Below are 20704 nucleotides of genomic sequence, written 5' to 3' on the forward strand. Positions count from 1 at the left end.
CGGAGTCAATTATCTCTATGTTAAATCCACTGTTATAAGGAGAATGAATCCTTTCGTTTGGCTTAGAGTCATGCGCCAGCACTAAACATTGACCATATTTCGTGGCCTTTGGTTTGAAAAAAATAAGCATGTAGAATAGAAAATCCAGGGCTGTGGATTCAATTCTGGCTCCTATTGCCCCTTTAGAAGGCTCCTGAGGCTGCACATCTTTACGAGAGCTTATGACCTCTTCTTCCTCGGCCTGGTGGGCATAGAAGACAGCAAAGACTTAAATTGTCAAGTTGTCGCACATTTTGGCCTAGTATGAACTCAGTTTTTCCTTTCAAAAGAAAAAAAACCCCCAAAACACCCACTCTAGAACTAGAAGCCTCAGTAGAATGAAGAGCAGACACAGTGTGTGGTATTGAAGGAAGTCTTGTACTGCAGGGTGTGCGGACTGATGAGGCCAGAGAGGCCGGGCCAGGGGGCTGGCGGGGATTCGTTCTGTGCCGAGCTTATAAATTGGGAATGTCCCAACATTCTAATCAAAGGATTTGATAGAGAAAACCATATACGGAATGGAGACCATCAGTTTTGTGCGAGAGGCTTCTGCCCCATTAGAATCATTGAGCAGAGGTTTAAGCTTTTAAACCAGTTTCATGGAAGGGCTTCTCAGCCGGGGATGATTTCGCTCCCCAGGCAACAGTTGCAGTGTCTAAAGACATGTCAGACCATCAAGGTTTGGAAATGCTGCTGGCATCTTGTGGGTAGACCAGGGATGCTGCTAAACATCCCACAACACACAGGGCTGCCTCCGCAGCAAAGCATCTTCCCACCCAGATGTCAACCAGGCCGAGGTGGAGAAAGCGTCTTCGAGGGAAATCAGCAACTTCGTTCACGCAGACCTGGCATTCTCAACATTTTGAGGACGCGATGTCTGTAACTATACCAAGAATAGACTGCTGGAGTTGCATTCGAAATGCGTTCTGTTGGTTCTGGATCTCCGACTGCAGCCAGACCCTGTGCAGGGAGAGCAGCACCCCAGCAGGACATGAAGGAAGAGGATGTGTCTGGTTGGGTTGGGTGCGGCCAGAAGCCTGTCTAGAGAGCTGCGCAGAGCCACGCAGCAGGAGACTGTGAGAGTCGATCAGTGGCAGAAGATTGGGCCAAATCCAGCTTACCAACAGCCAACAATTATATACCAAAGACTTCACCTAACCAGCTACAGCGCCAGTTTCTTAGAAAGCCTGGCCATCCGGCCACCGTGGGTTTCTCTCCCATCCATCTGGCAACTTGAGGGGACCTGAGAAGTCGTCCCCTCTTTTAGACCCAGTGCCTGCCCTGCCCATGGTTTGCAGCCCTCCCTAGAGGCACCCGGGTGCCCGGGTCCAGCCATCTTGGCGGGCACACCGTTGTTGTTTTTTTTCACGGGTAGGAAATTCTCTCTAGAACCAGCGCTCTAACAAAAGAGAGTGGTTGGAAAAAAAGGCCGAGGAAGGCCTCTTTCAAGAGAAATGGGCGAGGGGCCGAGTCTGTACAATAAAGAACCTCAAGTCCGAAAGACTTTGACTCTAGGAAACGGGCTGTTCATCTACAGCGCTGGGCGTGGGGTAAGGGTAGGGAGGGGTGGGGGGGACCCTGTTCTCTTTTCCATGTGCCTCTCCACCTTCCTGCTGTACCTTCGCTTTCCTCCTTGAGAAGCCCTTACAGCCCAGCCTCCACTCTGGTGCCTGCAGATGCTCGGTGGTCTCTCCCTTGCCCCCCACCCCCCCCCCCCGCCTCATAATTTAATGCATAATTGCAAAGGAAAAGTGACTTGTGACTGAGAGAGCCAAGGTTGGCAGAGTTGTGTAAACTCAGTTGCCCAAGAACTTATCCGTTTGGGGCACAGGGAGGGACCTGGCACTTCAGCAATCCTACGCGGCCCAGTAATAAGACTTTTAAAGTGATTAAAGGAAGAGGTGGTTATGGACAAAACTCCAATGAGAGATTGAAAAATTTATATTAAATGGGTCTTCCTCCCCTGCCCATTGTTTAAGTCAAGTGAAAAAAATAATTAGGCTCTCTGGGTCCCTCTCCTGCCCTTTTTCTTGAACTTTCTGAAGACATTGGAAGGAAGGAGCACGCTGGCTGTATTGGAATTACCCGAGTTTGAGCAGTCTGGGAGTTCTGCTCTCCCTTCTATAAGAAAAAGTAGGTTTAAGGGGTCTCCTCTAGTGCTTCAGGGGGCTACCGGGTTCCACTAATAAGGTTGTCTCGTTAGCAAGACAGATCTCAAGTTGTAGTCAGAGTTCTTCATTGAGGTTGTGGCCGCTGTGCTGAGAGACTGCTCACCAAGGGCTTCTGGGTAATTCGAAGTCAGTGGTCTAATAATGGTCTGCAGGAATGCTTGATTAATGGTGAATAATTTCTAGGTAGTAGTAGACAGGTTGGCCTAATGGAATTCTCATATGTCTAACAAGTCTACTTTGGGCTTTTAGACTTTTCTTCATTAAAAATTTTAAATTCCAAAAGTAATCCATAGTCCTAACCTGTTATATAGAGGGAAACATAGTCATCCCCCACCCCCACCCCACGCACATAAGCAGCATTGAAGTGCATGCTTCCGAGCTTTCTCCTTGCTCCTCCAAACTCATATCCGCATAAGCACAGATTTCTTTTTATTTTGGGATGTTGTATTGTTGCCACGTTCAAATAACAATAAAACAATGCGCTGAGATAAACTCCTTTTTAAAATAATTAATTAGACCTTCATCCCATAGGTGGATTTTCATGTTGTTTCCAGGTTTGTGCCAATGCATGGCAATGCTGCAATGAGCGTCTCTGATGATACATCCATAGGGCTGGCTAATTTTGTTTCCGTAGGACCGATTGCTACGAACGTGTGGGTCAAATGTAAGGTGACCCGATTTTAACATTGGTAAAGCGGGACACCAGCAGGACACCATTGATAAAACGCATATCCTGGTGAAATAACCACACGGCAGCCGAAAACCAAATACCCTAGCTTGTCGTGCATTCTTTCCCAAAATCGAGACTTTTTTAAAATGCTGCGGGATGCGGGACAAATTGTTACCTTAGAGGGTGTGTGCATTTCAAGCTGAATCCACTTCGCCAGATTACTTTCCTCAAAGGTTGCACCAATTTCGATTCCACCTAGCTGTGCAGGAGACAGTCTCCTTTCTTATATGCTTGCCAGCGCTGGATGATAGCGCTGCTCCGATTTTTGTTAATCTAATTAATTTTTTAAATGTTATTTCCCTTTCATTGATGACTGGTGTGATGGAACATATTTTCTCAAGCTTATTCTTTCATTTAGAGTTCCTGTTTTGAGTTCCCTATCCTTTGACTATTTTTTTCCGGCTACTTTGCAAAGATCAATTATAGGGAGAGGAATCCTTTGTCTGGCATATGCACTGTCTGGGCTATTGTTTATAGCTGGTCTTCTTTCTTTGCCAGGTAAAGCTCTTTCTTTTCCATTGCAGTATTGGGTGCCTTCTCTAGTTTAAGAAGACTTCCCTCACCCTTTGTAATACAAATGATCTTCTGAATTGTCTTTCTTATTAAAAATGTCTAAGCATTTGATTTACATAGAATGCATTTTTGGAATATGGTGTGAGGTACAGATTCAGCTTTTAAAAATTCATTTAAGTGACAAGCAAGTCCCAGGTACTAGCCCCATTTATTTAAAAACACCACACTTTATCCTCCCATTGAATTGCAATGACACATCACCTTTCCTTAAAAGATGAATTTGTGCATTTAGAAGAATAAAATACGTAGGGGGGAAAAATCTAACCAATCAGGTGAAATAGTCAAACACTGAAAATTGTAAAATACTGCTGAAAGATACTAAAGAAAATCTAAATAAATGGAAAGACATGCTGTACTCATGAGTTGGAAGACTCTATTACCTGAAATAATCTATAACTTCAATGCAATGCCTACCAAAATTCTAACTCCTCCCCATCCCCCCAGAAATGGAAAAGCTAATGATCAAATTCCTAGGAAATTGAAAGAGGCCTCAAACAGGCAAAAAAAAAATCTTTTAAAAGGCCTAAAGTAGGGAGATTCAGACTTCCTGATTTTGAAATGTACCAAAGCTGCCAGTGATCAAAACAATTCGGCACTGGTTTAGGAACAGACATCAAGACCAATGAAGTAGAATTGAGAATCCAAAAATAAGCCTAGTTACATTTATGGTCAATTGATTTTTGATAAGGGTGCTAAGTCTATTCAACCAAACAACAACGCAAAACTCACTGCCGTCAAGTAGATGCTAACTCCTCGTGACCCTGTAGGACGGGGTAGAACTGCCCCTGTGAGTTTCTGAGACTGGAACAGGGGTAGGAAGCCCTGTCTTTCTCCCGAGGAGAGGCTGATGGTTTCGAACTGTGACGCTTGCAGTTAGCAGCCCAATGCTCAGCCACGGATGCCACAGCGTCTTTAACAAATCATTCTGAGACAAGTAAACCTAGGTGCAGGAGAATGGCTTTGGATCCCTCCCTCACACCATGTGTGAGAATTAACTCAAAATCGATGAGTATCCTAAGTATACGAATTAAACCACAAAATTCTTTTTTTTTTTTTAAACCATAAAATTCTTAGGGGAAAACATTGAAGCCAAATTCCAGGATCTTGAGTTTGCTCCTGCATTCTTAGGTAGGACACCGTAAGTACAAGCAACCAGGAGAAAAAGTAGATAGAATGTATCTCATAAAAATGTAAAATTTCCATGCATCAAAGAATGTTATCAACAAAGTGAAATAACAAGCTACAGGGCAGGAGAAGAATATCTGATACGTGGGTAGTATCTAGACCCAAAATGAATTTATAGGAAACAAAAATATCAGCTAGCCCCTCACATATCATAGATGCCAAAACACTTTTGTGTCATTTAGGGATAATTTGTTAAATCCTGCATTTTATTCAAGTTACATGTATACCATAATAATCCAGTGTCCTGAATTGTACTTTTTATCTTGTACCTCCACCCCTGCACCTTTTAGCAAACAAGCTTGCTCAGAATATATCCTTTACTTCTGTCAAATGAAAGAATTGATGTTTCCAGTCATAGCTGCGCCACTTCTTCTCTCGATTCTGTGAAGTGTTTGGTGACCCACGAGTCCACGAAGGCTCTGAAAAAGTGGCAGAAAAGATGAAGACAATAAGAATGACTTCCTGGTTTGCCTCCTGGGAATTTACTTTGAAAACGTTGTAAGTGTCTAGGGTCCATTGGTGGTTCCTTTGTAGAATTAATTGCCTTCCACCAGGGACATCCTGGTTCAAACCCTGGCCAATATGTCTCATGTCCAACCATCACTTGTCAGTCAGCGGAGACTTTTATGCAGCTGAGGTTTCAGGAAAGCTCCTAGACTGAAACTAGGAAGAGAGGCGTGGTCATCAAATTCAGAAAATCAGCCCGTGTAAACCACAATGACCTAATCTAAGCATGAGGACGCTCGCTGCAGGATGGGCCAGCAGTTGATTCCGTTGTGCAAGGAAGCCAAGTAACCACGGCTAGCAACGACATGAGCGTTTATGACGTTTTAGCTGACGAAATTCAGCCTAACTATAAATCTCTTGGGGATCCGGCTTGGATTTTCACAGACAAAACCCACAATGTTTGGCTTTATTTTGTGGTTTAGGTGGAAGGGAGGCCTCGGTTGGCCGCTGGTGAGCACCGCTGCCTTTCTTGCTTTGCTGTCATGGGCATGCTGGTCTAACTGGCACAAGATGGAAGGAACTTGAAGGCAGATTAAAGGCAGAGCCCCAATAGTTTTGATTAATCAAATATCCCAGTTAGGTTGATAAGTTATTATTATTATTTCATGTCTTACACTGTCCACTGTCTCCCTTCACCCACTTTTCAGTTGTCCAGCCCCCAGGAATGGGGCTATATGTAGATCATTATGATGGGTTTCCCCTTCCTCCCCCACCTTCTCCTTCCCCTCCTGGTATCACTACTCTCATTATTGGTCCTGAGGGATTTATCTGTCCTGGATTCCCTGTGTTTCCAGCTTTTATCTGTACCATTGTACATTCTCTGGTCTATCTGGATTGGTGAGGTAGAATTGGGATCATGATAGTGGGGAGGAGGAAGCATTAAAGAACTAGAGGAAAGTTGTATGTTTCATCAGTGCTATACTGCACCCTGACTGGCTTATCTCCTTTCCGTGACCCTTCTGTAAGGGGATGTCCAGTTGCCTACAGATGGGCTTTGGGTCTGCACTCCACACTTCCCCTGATTCACAATGATATGATTTTTTGTTCTTTGATGATTGATACCTGATCCTATCGACAACTTGTGATCGCACAGGCTGGTGTCCTTCTTCCATGTGGGCTTTGTTGTTTCTCAGCTAGATGGCCACTTGCTTATCTTCAAACCTTTAAGATCCCAGCCCCTATAGCTTTTGATAGCCGGGCACCATCAGATAAAGCTCTTTCTTAGACACATATGAGTTTCTCTGAATTTGTCTCTCTAGTCGACCCAGACTAACACATTTGGGTAAATAGAAGATGCTATCCTATATGTACTGCCTTTAGGGAAATGAAAGAATACAAGTGGTTTAATACTCCTGGACAGATGAAAATAATCATCATCAAAGGACAGTAGGTGATGAGAGAGAATGAAAGATCATGGTGTTGCAGAATTAGGGTTAACTAAGCAAATGTTGCTGGTGCATACATTTTGCACCTGGAGGGGGGATGCCTCTCCTTACTTGCACAGGTGACTGTGGGTACACCTTCTTCACAGCTCTGCCTCCAGGTTGAGTTGGGGGAATTGGGCCGTTGAACTGCATCCATCAGTTCCTCACTTTTTAAAAATCAGGCAATGGAACTAGATTGTTGTGTTTGGGTGCTGCAGACAACTGCCACTTGGATGCCAATGGAAGACTGACTTTTGAGCCCACCCAGAGGCCTCATAAAAGAAAGTCCTAGCAATGGACTTCCAAAGAAGTAGCCAGTGAAAACCCAATGGATGCATTTCTCCTCTCACACCCATCCTTGTGAGATCACCAGGAGTTAGAAACGGCTCCACTGCAGCAGATAAGAGCTGGGGTCACATGGTCTGCAGGGCCTTCCCTGCTCTGTGACTCCTCTAGAAAGGAGGAGCTCTTTCCCCGTGTTGACTTCCTACAGGTGCTTCTTGGGTTGTAGGGGGTATTAGGAGTTCTGGGGGACTAGCGCAGGCTCTGTGTGGCTCCATCCCATCTGTAGTCCCCCCTCTCCATTTCCAGGTGCTTCTGGGTGATGGCAGGTTGTAGACTACCTCGCAGGGGCCCTGGTGTCTCCCATCCTCCCCTTTGGCCTGGCCCTGAGGCTGGTGCATGCTCTCTTCCAGAGGTCACCAAGAAATATGCCTCCAGAGCCACACCATAATGTGGGCCTTCATGACACCCATGAAATACCACTCTCTGCCCTCACCCCCACCCCACCACCACGCCTGACCTCCATCTGGGCATGTGGCTGAATGTCATTTATCAGTTGTCTCTGATCCCTGAGGTAGTTTCTGGCACATGAGCCTGCTCTCCTGATTGGTTCAGACCATTTGGCAGGAACAATTTCCCAAGCCCGGTATCAGATGCTGCACAAAAGTCCAAATACATAATGCATCTCCTCTCGGCTTTGGTAATTCTGTCACACTCAAAACAAGCTGTCAAAACTGTCTGGCATGACTTATCCTTAATAAATCCCTAGTCCTGTTAATTGCTCCTTATTCCACTGAATAAGAATTGTTTGAATCCACAAATCGGGGAGAGAATGCTGGATAATGTGGATGCATTTAAAGGATTGCCACTGTTTCTCCCCCAGGACAAAAGGAACTGTGAGGCTGACAATAAGCAAGAGGCAAGCCGCCCCTTAGAGGGCGGTGGGATTGCAGGCACTACGATGCTACTTTGGGCTCTTTCCAAGGGTTCTGCCCAAGGAATCTCAGGAAGGAAAGGGACTCATTGGCTGCCTATGAGAAGGGCCACCGAGAGAAGACGCTGAGTTCCAGGACACTCACTCCTGCACTGGACAAGGGTGGGCGTACACTTGTGCCAGGTGTGGCTGGTAGGCCACAAGAAAGATCCAGGGCCATGTAGAGAGGTGCAGTCACATGGGGAGAGCCCCCATCTCTAATGAAGCACACCCACCAAGCCTGCCAGAGCGTGCATCCCTCTGGCACCGATACTAGAGTGACAACTAGTGACCGTCCAGCCACCTGGATGCAGGACAACCCTATGTGCTCTGTGAGCAATGGAGCCGACAGTCCTCAGAAGTTGATTTCTGTTTTTGTTTTGGGTAAGCCTCTTTGGAGGCATCTCAGGGTGAACCCAAACTTCCAGTCTTTTCATTAGCAGCCAAGCTGCTTAACGACTCCCAGACCACCTCAGAGCCAAAAAGGCCTCGTTTATACTTGGCATGGGAATGAAAACTGGCCCTGCGACCGCAGGCAAGAACTTAGCCGCCTGCAGAGGAACTGGGGCTGGAAATAACCGGGTGTGAGTTCCTCCTCTGAATGGGGGTGGCAGGTGCGAAGCCTTGCAGGTGAAAGGAGGGCAGGGGGAGACCCTAGCCTAGGGTGGGGACATTGCATATTGCTATCAGGCTGGGGCTGGAGGTCACAGAGGCAGAGCTGGAAGAGGTCTGAGTTGTGGGGAGCTCCCCGCTGGGGGCATCACGGCCGGCCAGTGGTTGTCTTGTGTCTCTGTGGGGGTGGTAGGGTAGAGCCTCAGGCAAATTGTAGGTCTCTCACTAAATTGCTATGTGATTTTCATAACCTTCAGTACACTTGCCTACAGACTATGATACAGATACCCACCTCATAAGAGGCCCTGGTGCCATGGTCGGCTGCATGTTGCTCTGTGAACCAGAAAGTCAGTGGTTCAAGCCCATCCGCTGCTCCATGGGAGAAAGTTGCATCTTCTTAATTTCAGCACCCCCAGGAGCAATTCTACATGGCCCTCTGGGGGTTCCATGCGTCAGAATTGACTCCACGGTAGTGGGGGACCCACCTCACAAAGGCCATGTGAAGTGTGTACTAAATGCACCAAAGAGGTGGAGAACCCAAATCCTGAGCTAAGCAGCTTTTCTGTCCACTGGGGGAACTGCATTTCTCTTAGTGTGTGTACGTGTGAGTGCGTGTGACAGAGAGAAACACTTTTAGAGGAGAGTCTAAAAAGGTCTCTAAGCTTCGGAACTGAGAGGGGCAATCAGCGTTGGCAGGAGGAGAAGGGATTCTTTCAAGGATGAGTCAGATCTCTCTCTGCAAAGACCCCGAGGAGGCCCCATGTTCTGCTGTCAGGGAGAAGGGCCAGGCCAAGCAGACCCATGGCGTTAGGAGTCGCATCATGCTACTATGGCTTGGGCAGGGCAGGGCCCACTGGCATTTCCCCCAGAAAAACCAATAGGCTCACCTAGAACATAGGGCTTGGGGACATACTAGAACTGAGCCTTATAAACATCTTCAGTGAGGGGCCAGGTAGTAACTACCTGAGGCTTTTTGGGTCGTGTGTTGTCTCTCTGTTCCAAGGACTCAGCTCTGGTAGTAAGAGCAGCCGACAGTCATACAGACACAGATGGGTGCAGTTGTGCTTCAAAGAGACACGGAAATTTGAATTTGGTGTAACTTTCATGCGCCATGAGATAGTAATCTTCTTTTGCCTCCCCTCCCCACAATCATTTAAAAATATAAAAACCAACCTATGCTCACTGACTGAACAGAAAGACTCACTGGGCCTTTGGTTGTTGTGTGCCTACCTATGCGCTGGAGCGAGAAGGCTTTCCCTAGACCAGTGGTTCTCAACCTTCCTAATGCCATGACCCTTTAATACAGTTCCTCATGTTGTGGTGACCCCACAACCATAGAATTATTTTGATTGCTACTTCATCACTGTCATTTTGCTACTGTTATGAATTAGGCAACCCCTATGAAAGGGTCGTTCAACCCCCAAAGGGGTCGCGACCCACAGGTTAAGAACCGACGCCCTAGACTGTGGTGTGAGTTCGAGTTTGGGTGGAGATGGAGACCGCCCGAATCGTGGTCACTCTTTGTGGTGCACTGAATTGTTTTAGCATGGTTCTTCTCACTCTCTGTCATCCCACACAATGATTGGGTATGACTACACAAATAAGGTCATCTTCTGCTGGGTTCTTCAAAGCACAATCAGCGAAGCTTACGCACGTACACATATAGTTTTTCTTAGGTGCCATCAAGTGGGCCCCGACGTATAGTGACCCTGTGCACAACAGTGGAAACGCTGCTCTGCCTTGTGCCGTCTTTACGATTGTTGTGATCTTTGAGCCAGCTGTTGTAGTCCCTCTGTCAATCCATCCTGGTGAAGTTCTTCCTCTGCTTTGCTGATCTACTTTACCAAACATGAGATTGGTCCCACCTGTTAGCATGCGCATAAAGCCACGTCTCACCACAGGTGCTTCAAAGGCATTCTGTCTGTGCTTCCTCCAAGACAGATGTTGGTTCTCTTGGCAGTCCACGGTCCTTGCAGTACTCAGTGTCAGTGCCATCAGTCAAATGCGGCATGTCTTCTGAAGTCTTCCTTAGTCCTGGCCCAACTGTCCCGTGCATGTACGACGATTGAAAACACCATGGCCTCGGTAAGGTGCTCCTTAGTCTTAAAGTGACATCCTTGTTCTCTTACACTTTTTCTCTGACACTTGATCAGACAGTGTTCTGCAGCTATTGTTAAGGTTTCCAGTGGCTAATCCTTCAGAAGTGTACAGCCTACTCTTTCTTCATAGTCTGTTCTTTGTCTTGAGGCTCTACTGAAACCCATTAACCTTGAGTTACCCTGTTGATATTTGAAATACTGGTGGCATAGCTTCAAGAATCACAGCAAGACACAAGCTATGACAAGAAATAAACAACAAACAGACAATCCAGTGGTATGTGTATATGAACACACACACACACACACATTGTAAAGTCAAGCAAGTTCCAAGTTAGTGGGTCAGATATCAGACTCCAGATTGGTGAACATGGAATAATATGTGATCAAGATAGTTGGAGGTTCATTTTTTAAAAACAAAGATAGTTGGAGGTTGATTAAATGCAACAGTTCTTAGACTATTTGAATACTAACAAGTGTTTTGTAAAATCTTTATCTTTTGACTTACTACGTTACTGGTTATATTATTGGTAACTAAGCAGAAACCTTTTACTTTTTTCCCTTCTGATCCTTTAATTACTACTTCATTCTCAAAAAGCTATTGCTGAGGGAAGCAGAGCCTGTGGCTGGAGGGTAGACAGGTGGTAGCTAGAGTGAAAGGAAAGGCGCTGATTCCACAAGAGGGCAAAGAGGAATTAGAGACGAGAGGGTAGATGGACCAGCTATGGGGAGGGTTGCTAAGTAGTTTGAGTTGTTGATTATAAAAATTGATGATTTGAAATGCAAACCCCTACATAATTCACAATAAAAGTGTTAAAAAGTTATTGATCTATGTTCTCAAGTACCAAAATATTGTAACTAAGGCACCAGACAATTTGAGAAAGTCAATGATTATAAAAACAGCGGCAGCAATGAAAACAAAAGGGTGTGCTTTGGGCGCATGCTTGTGGTTCAAGTTCATTGTAAGTAAGTGGGAATGACAGCGCTGGAGTGCATTGGAAGGTTTGCAAAGGAAACTAGCTTACAGTTCTAGCCTCGTAGGTACGGTGAGGGATGTTAAGTTGGGCTTCCCAAAAACCTTGTTGCTGTGGTAACTGTACAATTTTAATAAAAATAATAAAGCTCTGCCTAAAAACTTTAGACAGCCATTTTGGTGTCACCTTCCTGAGAGTTTCACCTGCCCCTACAGATGTCACTGGTTCATCCCTACTCAGTAGACTTTAACTGGTCGTCTGCTTCCATAAAGATCCCAGCCACGAAAATCCAGTGGAGTAGCGCTATGCTGGAACACCTGCTCACCACGAGCCAGATCAGCGTCACAATACAGATTTGGGTTCTTTATGATGTAACGTTGGTGTTAATCAATTGTTTTTGCAAGTTACCTTTTTGAGACTGAAGAGACCCTATAAAAGTAGAATCCAAGAAGTCATTCGAAAAGAGAAGAAAATACAATGATCCTTTCCGTCTATTCCATGAATCCTGGGGGTGGGGTCTGTTCAAGCACCTCAAACACAAAACTAATCACCTACCCCCTTTTCACATGAAACTATAATGTGTTTGGTCAATACACCATGATTGACTGGGTTTGTGTTCAACCTGATTAAAATCAGTATTTATAAGAAAAAAAAACACCCAACTAAGTAAACAAAAACTAAGTTAGGAGGTAAGAGTCAAAGTCATTATCTAATTGTCTAGACTTGGGTCTGAGAACGATCTGGGTGTGGTGAATCCCAGAAAACACTGTCTTCCCATCCGTGCCCGTCTAGCTTTCCCACGCTTTCCCAGGCATGGTGGGACGGGGCAGGAGTGTGTGCGAACAAGAAGTTCAAAGCCCAGAGTAGTGCCTCTTGTGCTGAGAAATGGAATCTAGTCCTAGCATCATTCATATGTGAATATAACTCACTGTCTGGGGTGGATCTGGAGGATAGAGGGAGGACATTGGAAATGTATGAGAGAAAAGTAAAGGCATCATGAATGATTTTTTTTAATGTAATAAAAGCTCTTAACACAGATGCCATGAAAGTATGCTGAGGTAGTTATTTATTATCTTAGTTTTCTGTTTCCTTTAAGTATCAGTGGAAGATCTGTGGTCTTGAGCTCTGTTATCTAATTAGTAAGCAGGGTCTCACCAAACACAACCTTTACCAAGAAGCATTTCGCTCTCCCAGTGGTTCTGTGTTCGTGCCATTTGGGCTGGAGAATGGAGATATCTTTCTAGCTTATTCCAGCACCGTGTGTCTAAGGATAAGCCTTTGAATCCGTGTCATTCGGTACAAATATTGTAGTGTCTGCTGGCGTGACGTGCTAAATAGAACGTCGACTTGGGTAGCTGTTCACACATCACCATCACTGGGATTCTAAACGAGCACTGCTCACACCGTACTCTGCATACCAATCACCAGGGATCTCGTTCAATGCAGATTCTGATTCAGTCCATCTGGGTGGGGTGATAGTCTGTATCGCTAACTCTCCATCTGTTGACCCAGCTCCGCTCTACGATAAAGTAAAGCTACCTAGAGGGCTTCCAGAACTGTCCAGCTCTCTGCAGGTGGGTTGCCGCATCTTTCTCCTGGAGAACGCAGGTGAGTCCAAACCCACGGACTTCTTGGTTAGTAACCAAGTACTTAACCCCTGCACCACCAGGGCCCCCTTAAGTGGCTCATAGGGGAACCCCGTGCTGCTGGACCTCAGGCCACATTGGAGCCCCGAAGATGTAGATGCTCAACCTAGCAGCCCTCACATCAGAGCATATAGGAAGGGGACCCCAGCCAGAGCTTCACTGGGAGACTTTTCAAAGCGCATTGAAAGGCAGCTTCCTGTTTGCCTTGCCTCTCAGATGTAGAGAAGACGTTGTCCCCTCCATTAATGCAGACTCCAAGCATGAGCTTATGCCCCTTAACTTTATTTCACCTTAAAGGTGCTTATGGTGCAAAAGAATAGACATTCAGCACAGAGAATGTAATCCTGGGAGAAGTCTGGGCAGGGCGCTGCTTAGCGATTTCATCTTACAGACTTTGTACATGTTGTCAGGAGAGACCCGTCCCTGTTTGGTGACGAGGAGGGGCAGCGAAAGAGAGGAAGGCCCTCCACCAGATGAGTGACACAGCAACTGCAACAGGGGCTCAAGCAGAGGCCCTGGTGAGGAGGGCACTGGACCGGGCACTGTTGGGTTCCGTTGTTCAGAGGGTCGCTGTGATTTGGAACCGACTCACTGGCACCCGACAAAACAACGTGTGTGTATGTGATTTAGAAGAGTCTTCACTTTTTATTTGCTCATATCCCGTTGCACTGCCACTACAATTGGTGTTGCTATTGCCTCCGCTGTGCGGAAGAGGCCGTGGAAAGGCTGCAATGTCAGCCACTCTCCGTGTCTCTAGACAGGAAGTGAAGCCACAATGGAAATGCGGGTTTTCACCGAGACCGTGAGCCTGGGGCTTCGTTACTGAGCCATGTTGCTGCGAACGTGCAGATAATTAGATCATCATTGCACAAATCAATGCCCTGGTTCAGATCAACGTCTTTGGAGTGTTGAGGGGTTTGAGAACTGTCTTACCAGCCACAAGGTGTTAGACTCTCACCCCTTTTGACACCCAGGCCTTTGTTTCTATTGTTCCGTGCTGGCCAGTGGATTCTGGCTGACACGTGACAGAGTTGAACTGTCCCAGAGGCTTTGCTAGACAGTCATCTTCACAGGGTCAGATCCACAGGCCTTTCCTCCCTGGAGCTGCCTGGTGGCTTCAAAACACCATTTTGAGGGTTAGCCACCTTACCTGTTGTGTTACCAGGGCTCCTTTTGGGGCCTCTAGCAGCCTACAGTGCTCTCCCCTTTGTAAGCATTCTGTCTGACGGATTGGGTGCTAGCCAGCAAAACTTGCGGGTGGAGGCTTTGGCACTCTGAGGGCTTGCCTGGTGCTTAGCTTGAGGAAGTGGCAGGCAGCAGAAGCTGCTGAAGCTGGTCCAGAAGTCAGATGCCTCACAAGTCAGATCTCACAGTAATGGCAAGAGTGACCATCCTCCTGTGTGTGGGGGAGGCCTCGGGTACCCTGCTTCCACTTAGAGTTTCAACCCATCTCCCCGATGGGCCACAGATTTGATAATCCACTGACATTGTACCCCCAAGGACTTCCATGGGGACTGTTGGGGTTCTACGGTAGCAAAGTCAAGAGAGACTCGGGGTGCTAGTGAGGAATGCGGGTCACGGTCACGCCATCCATACGGTGACCAGGAATTGCCTACAGATGCACATTGAGTTTGAGCACTCTGATCCCAGGGGACCGGCCTAACCATCAAGTCAGACAGGTTCTTCAAGCATTCCACAGCGCCGGGGCGAGCTGCAAACAGGAGTCACGAGTACATTATGCTGTATTCTAACTTCTCATTTGGAAATGAGTGGGTTTTCCTATGGGGTCTCCCATTTTCTCTCCAGATCTTAGCATCTCTATTGCTACGTCCTCGTGTGCTGGCTTGGAGGAAGGATGGCAAAGTCATGCTAGGATCGCTGAAGGAAAAATCTCAAGGGGTTTGGGTGCTTGCAGCACAACCAGTGAGGCTTATCCATTTCTGCGTAGAGAAAAGTTTTATCTCAAGAAAATAGCTCCCACTGTTGTAGAAGACGTTTTGGATCACTGATGGAATTTCTTCACTTGGCTCGAGGTCTGTTGAGACGTACCGTTTGCCCTTGAGGCCGTGTGAGTAGGTGGCATGCTCCCCACCGCTAGTGCGTTCCGTCTAGGTTATTTAGTGCACGGTCACACACCTGTTCCTGATGCTCTGTCATGGCTTTCCTCCTCCAGCCAGTTGTAAGACCCTCCCTCTCATTTGTTCTTTTGGTCAGTTGCTTATTTTCTTGGTCAGCCTAGCAAAATGCTTGTCAATTGTATTGATCTTTTCAAAGAACAACTTCTGACTTTATTGATTCCCTCAGTTGTGTTTTGTGTGTTCAATGTATTTCTTTCAGCACCGATCCTTGTCATTTCCATTTTTTCTGGTAGGTTTAGGCTTAGTTTACTCTTTCCTTGCTAGTTCCTGTATTTGTTGAGTTAGCTGGGTAACTGGAGATGTCTACTTTTAACATAGGCAGCCATTGCTCTAAGTTTCCTCTGAGTGCTGCCTTTGCTTCCTCCCGTGTGCTGTCATTGCCATTTGACTCTAAGAAATCCGTGATTTCTCTTTTTATTTCTCCTGTGACATGTTAGCACTTTAACCGTATATTGTTTAACTTCCAGATGTTTGTGTCTTGTCCAAGGTTGTTTTTCCCCCTCCAAGTTTATTGATTTCTAGCTTCACTCCATTGTGGCCCCCAAAAAAACTATTTGTATGTTTTCAAATCTTTTAAAAATGTATCAAGACTTGCTTTATGACCTGAGTTGCAGCTTTTCTGGAGAGTGATCCATTTGCATAGGAGAATGTATATTGTGCAGTTTGGGGGGTTAACATGTTCTATATATGAGGGGGTACCCCCCCAAAAAAAACCCAGAAAGCTCTACTGGGCAGAGCTTTCTTAGTAGGCATTTTTCCTGGTCGGTGAGCATCTAGCAACTTGCTCTGAGTTAGTGCACCAGGTGGCGTTGCCTGGGAAGGTTCTTTTTGGTCACAGTGAATTTTTTCGTAAAAGCAGTTTTGCTGGAATCTCATGTTTTGTGATGGTGGGCTTAAAGAGAAGTGTGTAAGGGTGTGAAATTTTGTTTCCTGCTCTGGAAAAATGCCACAGCAACTGTTGTGATGTTGAGCACAGCTAACAAGGACAGCACTATGAGAAAGACTCAAGTGTACTAGTGGTTTCTTGTTTCCAAAAAGGTGAAATGTTGACTGATGTCAAACCTCGTTTTGGATGTCTGTCAACTTCCCAAACTGACAAAATGGTGATTCATAGTGCATTTAGAGTTCGTTCCACCAGACCAAACTGTTAACCAAACTTTCCATTTAGAGGTTCTGAAAAGATTGCATGACAGTGTGTGACAAAAAAAGGCCTGATGTGTGGCAGACAAGGGACTGCTTTTGCCACCTGCTCACACGGCCATCGCAGTGGGCCAGTTTTTGGCAAAAAGCAGCACGCCTCTCTTGCCCCACGTACCTTACTCACCTGACATTGATCCATGTGACCTCCTTTTGTTCCGTGAATGCAGAGGGACATGAAAGGACAGCAATTTGATGTCGTAGAAGAGGTGAAGAAAAAAATAAAGGAGGTGCTGCCAGCCATCCAAACAGATGAGTTAGAAAAATGTTTCCAAGAATGGAACCACAGACTTGACAAATGTATTGTAACGGAGAGTACTTTGAAGGTGATAGGTTGTTTTGTAAAAAATTTTAAATACATAGTTTTGAAAAAAATGCTTTTGTGTGTGTGGGGGGGGTACTTCCTCATATATCTGTTAAGTCTAGTTGATTTACAGTGTCATTCAAGTCCTCTGCTTCTTTGTTGACCTTATTTCTAGATATTTTATCCAATATTAAAGTGATACACAGCTACTCTCATGGTGTTATATATTTCTGTCAATGTCTGCTTTATATATTTACGTGCCCCAGTGTTGGCTTCACATATATTTATGATGATTATGTTATATTATGTTATGCTGTGTTTCCTAAAGAAGCAAACCCAGTGATTTTATGTGTGTGTGTGTGTCTCCCACACAGCCCTAGAGGCAGACAAACCCAGTCGGGCTGAAGTACATGGGTCAGATGCTAAACTGGATGCTCTTGCAGATTCATACAGCTTTCAGGGCCGATGAACCAGGAAACCTGGTGGAGGTCAAGTTGAATGAATCCAGGGCCAGCAGGTTATATGGCAGGCCACTGACAGCTCCCAGTCAGCAGACCACATGGACGCTCCCATAATCTGCAGGTCTCATGGTGGGCTGCCGACCCAAGTCCCAAGAAGCCAGAGGCAGGAACTCAGCCAGTAGGAAGGAGAGAGCAATTCTCAACAATGTCTATTTATGAATACGGCATAGACCCCATCCCCAAGGAGACATCATCAGGCTGTGGTCTGAGTAAGGAATTGCATCCCACCCTAACCTTTCCCTAACTGCTTGGTGTCTCTCAGCAATCCCACCATGGAACTGTTTACACTATGTTGGGTCACGTCATGGGGCAGGCTCCAACTGCCAAAGTACTGGGAATCCTGGCTCAGCCACGTTGACACAATATTAAATCTTCTTGATTATTGGACAGTTTTATCACTATATAATGTTCATTTTTCCCTTCTAACGTATTTTCTTTCTTTCACTTTAAAATTTTTTAATTTTTTTTTCTTTCTAATAATTTTATTGGGTGTTCTTATAACTCTTATAACAATCCATCCACTGCATCAACCACATTTGTACATTTGTTGCCATCATCGTTTTCAAAATATTTTCTTTCTACTTGAGCCTTTGGTATCAGCTCATTTTTTGCTCTCTCCCCCACCCTCCCTCCTTCATGAACCCTTGATAATGTATAAATTATTATTATTTTCATATCTTACACCAGCCACTGTCTTCCTTCACCCACTGTTCTGTTGTTCATCCCTTTACATCGATCGGTTCCCCCTTTCTCTCCCCACCTTCCCCCTACCCTCCTGGTATTGCCACTCTCATTAAGATTTTTTTCTTAAAGTCTTCTTTTCCTGATACTAAAGTTACTAGTCCAGATCTCTTTTGATTACTATTTGTATGTTCCCCTCCCCCATCTTTTCACTTTCAGTCTATTTCATGTACACTCACTGTGATCACTGATGATACATGGTGTCTGCGATTTTGTTATTTGTTTTTAATGTGTATAAAATCTTCTTTATCTTATGGTACTCTTTGCCTCTTTGTTTTGTTGGTTTATTGTAGTGAGCCTTTTTATTTCCCTTCACCTTTCCTTTTGTGTGTTTTTAATATATTTTCTTGATGGTTACCATGAATACTATATTTAAGGGCTTGTATCTTTTACTTCCTAGTGTACATTAATGCCAGCTTAACTTCATTAATATAAAAGAAATTACATAGTTGCTCTTCCTTGTTGCTGTTGTTATCATTAATTACATATTTGTATTTCATATACCCTGTAACATAATTTAACCATGCATTTTATATATTTGGCATTTAAAAATGTGAAAGTCAATACATTTAGAGTTATCAAGCATAAATACCTTATTACTAGCCCATCTACTTGTCCATGCACTTCTCTTTATTAGGGACCTTTCTTTTTAATATATAGCTTTGGATTCCTTACTAATGTCCTTTTCCTTCTATCTAGAGAACTACTACTAGTATAGTTTGAAGCACCAATCTGGTCGATATGAACTCCTTTAATTCTGTTTGTCTGGAAATGTTTAAATTTCACCCTCATTCTGAGAGGATAGTTTAATTGGGTATAGTAATTTTTTTCCCTTGTAGTACTTAAAGTATATCATTCCATTGCCTTCTGGCCTCCAATGTTTCTGAGAATAAATCAGCATTTATCCTGGGTGTGTGACTGTTTGCTTCTCTAACATTGCTTTCAGCATTCTCTCATTATCTTTACCTTTGAGAGCCTACTATGATGTGTCTTGGTGTAGAGATGGGGGTTCTTTGCACTTCTTGTATTTGTAACTTTGTGTTCTTCATTAGATTGAGGAAAAGTTGTGTTATTTTTTTCCCTTAAATATCTTTTCTTCTGTCCCTTTTTACCCTCACACCTACTTCTGGAATCCCTCAGATGCATATATTAGGTCTCTGGTTGTTCCATAATTCTGCTACACTGTGCTCAGCCTTCTTGAGTGTGTTAGTCTGGGTACTTTAGAGAAACAAATCCACAGAAACGCATGTATAAGAGAAAGTTGTATATAAAGGTTAAGTGCGCATCAAGAAAACATCCCAACCCAGTGATGTCCAAGCCCACAAGTCCAGCATTAGCCTATATGTCCAACACTAATCCACAAAGTCCTCCTCCATATCACAAAACAGATGCAATGATGCCGACTGCAGGAGATAAGTCGAGTCAGTGAATGTGCAAGTATCTCAGCTCTGGCAGGGGTCTCCACACGGCTGCTACAGCACCCAGGGCTGCATCGTGGTAGGTTCATGTGGCTTCTCCTCGGGGATGTCTTGCAGAAAGTGAACCTTGCCAGCTGAAGCAGAGAACTGACTAAGGCAGCTTCACCCTGGTCTGACCTGCAGAAAGCAAGATACCCAAGAACTAGAAAGGAAAGGCTCACAGAACCATTTATCCCTCTGCCCTTCAATTAACCCCACATGTGTTTATTGGCCAGGTTTGCACAATAAACTAACTACCTCATTGAGCCTCCATTCTTGTGGCCCTTGAGCATCCATAATTTTAACCATTTTAACCTTTAATTCATTGATTCTTTCTTCTGCCTAATTAAATTGGTTGCAGAGTTTAATTTATCCAAGTTTGGCAGATAATACAGCAGGCTGCAGATAGTTCCTAGGACCAGCAGGTAATATGGGGTGCCATTGATCAAGCCCCTAAAACTGGATGCTAGGGGGACCAATGTAGGATGTATATTAGCAAAAAGACCACAGGGTCGGCTTAAATAGGAGTACAGCACACATCCAATGAAACCACCTTCTAATTGCACGAGGATTGTGACCTGATTCATGCAGGTATCACTCCAATCCAATATTCCCACAACTCTCTGACTGCTCACAGCATGGAGTTGATTACATTGTGTTAGATCACCCCATTGGGGAGGCCTCAACTGCCACACGACTGAGGCTCTGGCCCAGCCAAGGTGACATAAAACCTATCGCAACCATCATCTTCCTAGTATTCCTAATTTCCTTTTATAACCAAGTGAAGAGGTTACTTTCTTCATTGTGTAAAATGTTAAGGAATGAAAGGTTTTTCTTTTAAACCAGTGGAAACCAGGATATCGGGAATATTTCTCTCCCCCTCTCCATTGTAGAAAAAAATCTCTCTTTCCATCAGCCAAGATCGCTTTTCTCTCTAGTATTATTAGTCGTGATCTAAGCGTGGCTAGAAGAAATCCCGAATCCCTCCTTCCCTATGGATTCTTCAAGCCTTTTGGTCATCAATTCCAACCCCCTTCCTGCCCCTGCAGGGTCAAGGAAGTGTCATCGTGATGTGATATTTGGCTCGTGTCTGTTGTCCATAATGTACGAAGAGAAAATACTTTTTTCATGAGT

The 20704-nt window shown here is 44.9% G+C and overlaps 1 protein-coding gene across 1 annotated transcript in view; it reads left to right on the top strand.

Annotated features, from left to right (window-relative positions):
- CNPY1 (canopy FGF signaling regulator 1) overlaps positions 1-20704 on the top strand; it is a 55911-nt gene that overhangs the window by 21669 nt on the left and 13538 nt on the right. The window lies entirely within an intron of this gene.

Source organism: Tenrec ecaudatus, chromosome 5 (assembly GCF_050624435.1).
Source record: "Tenrec ecaudatus isolate mTenEca1 chromosome 5, mTenEca1.hap1, whole genome shotgun sequence".
NCBI classification, from domain to species: Eukaryota; Metazoa; Chordata; class Mammalia; order Afrosoricida; family Tenrecidae; genus Tenrec; species Tenrec ecaudatus.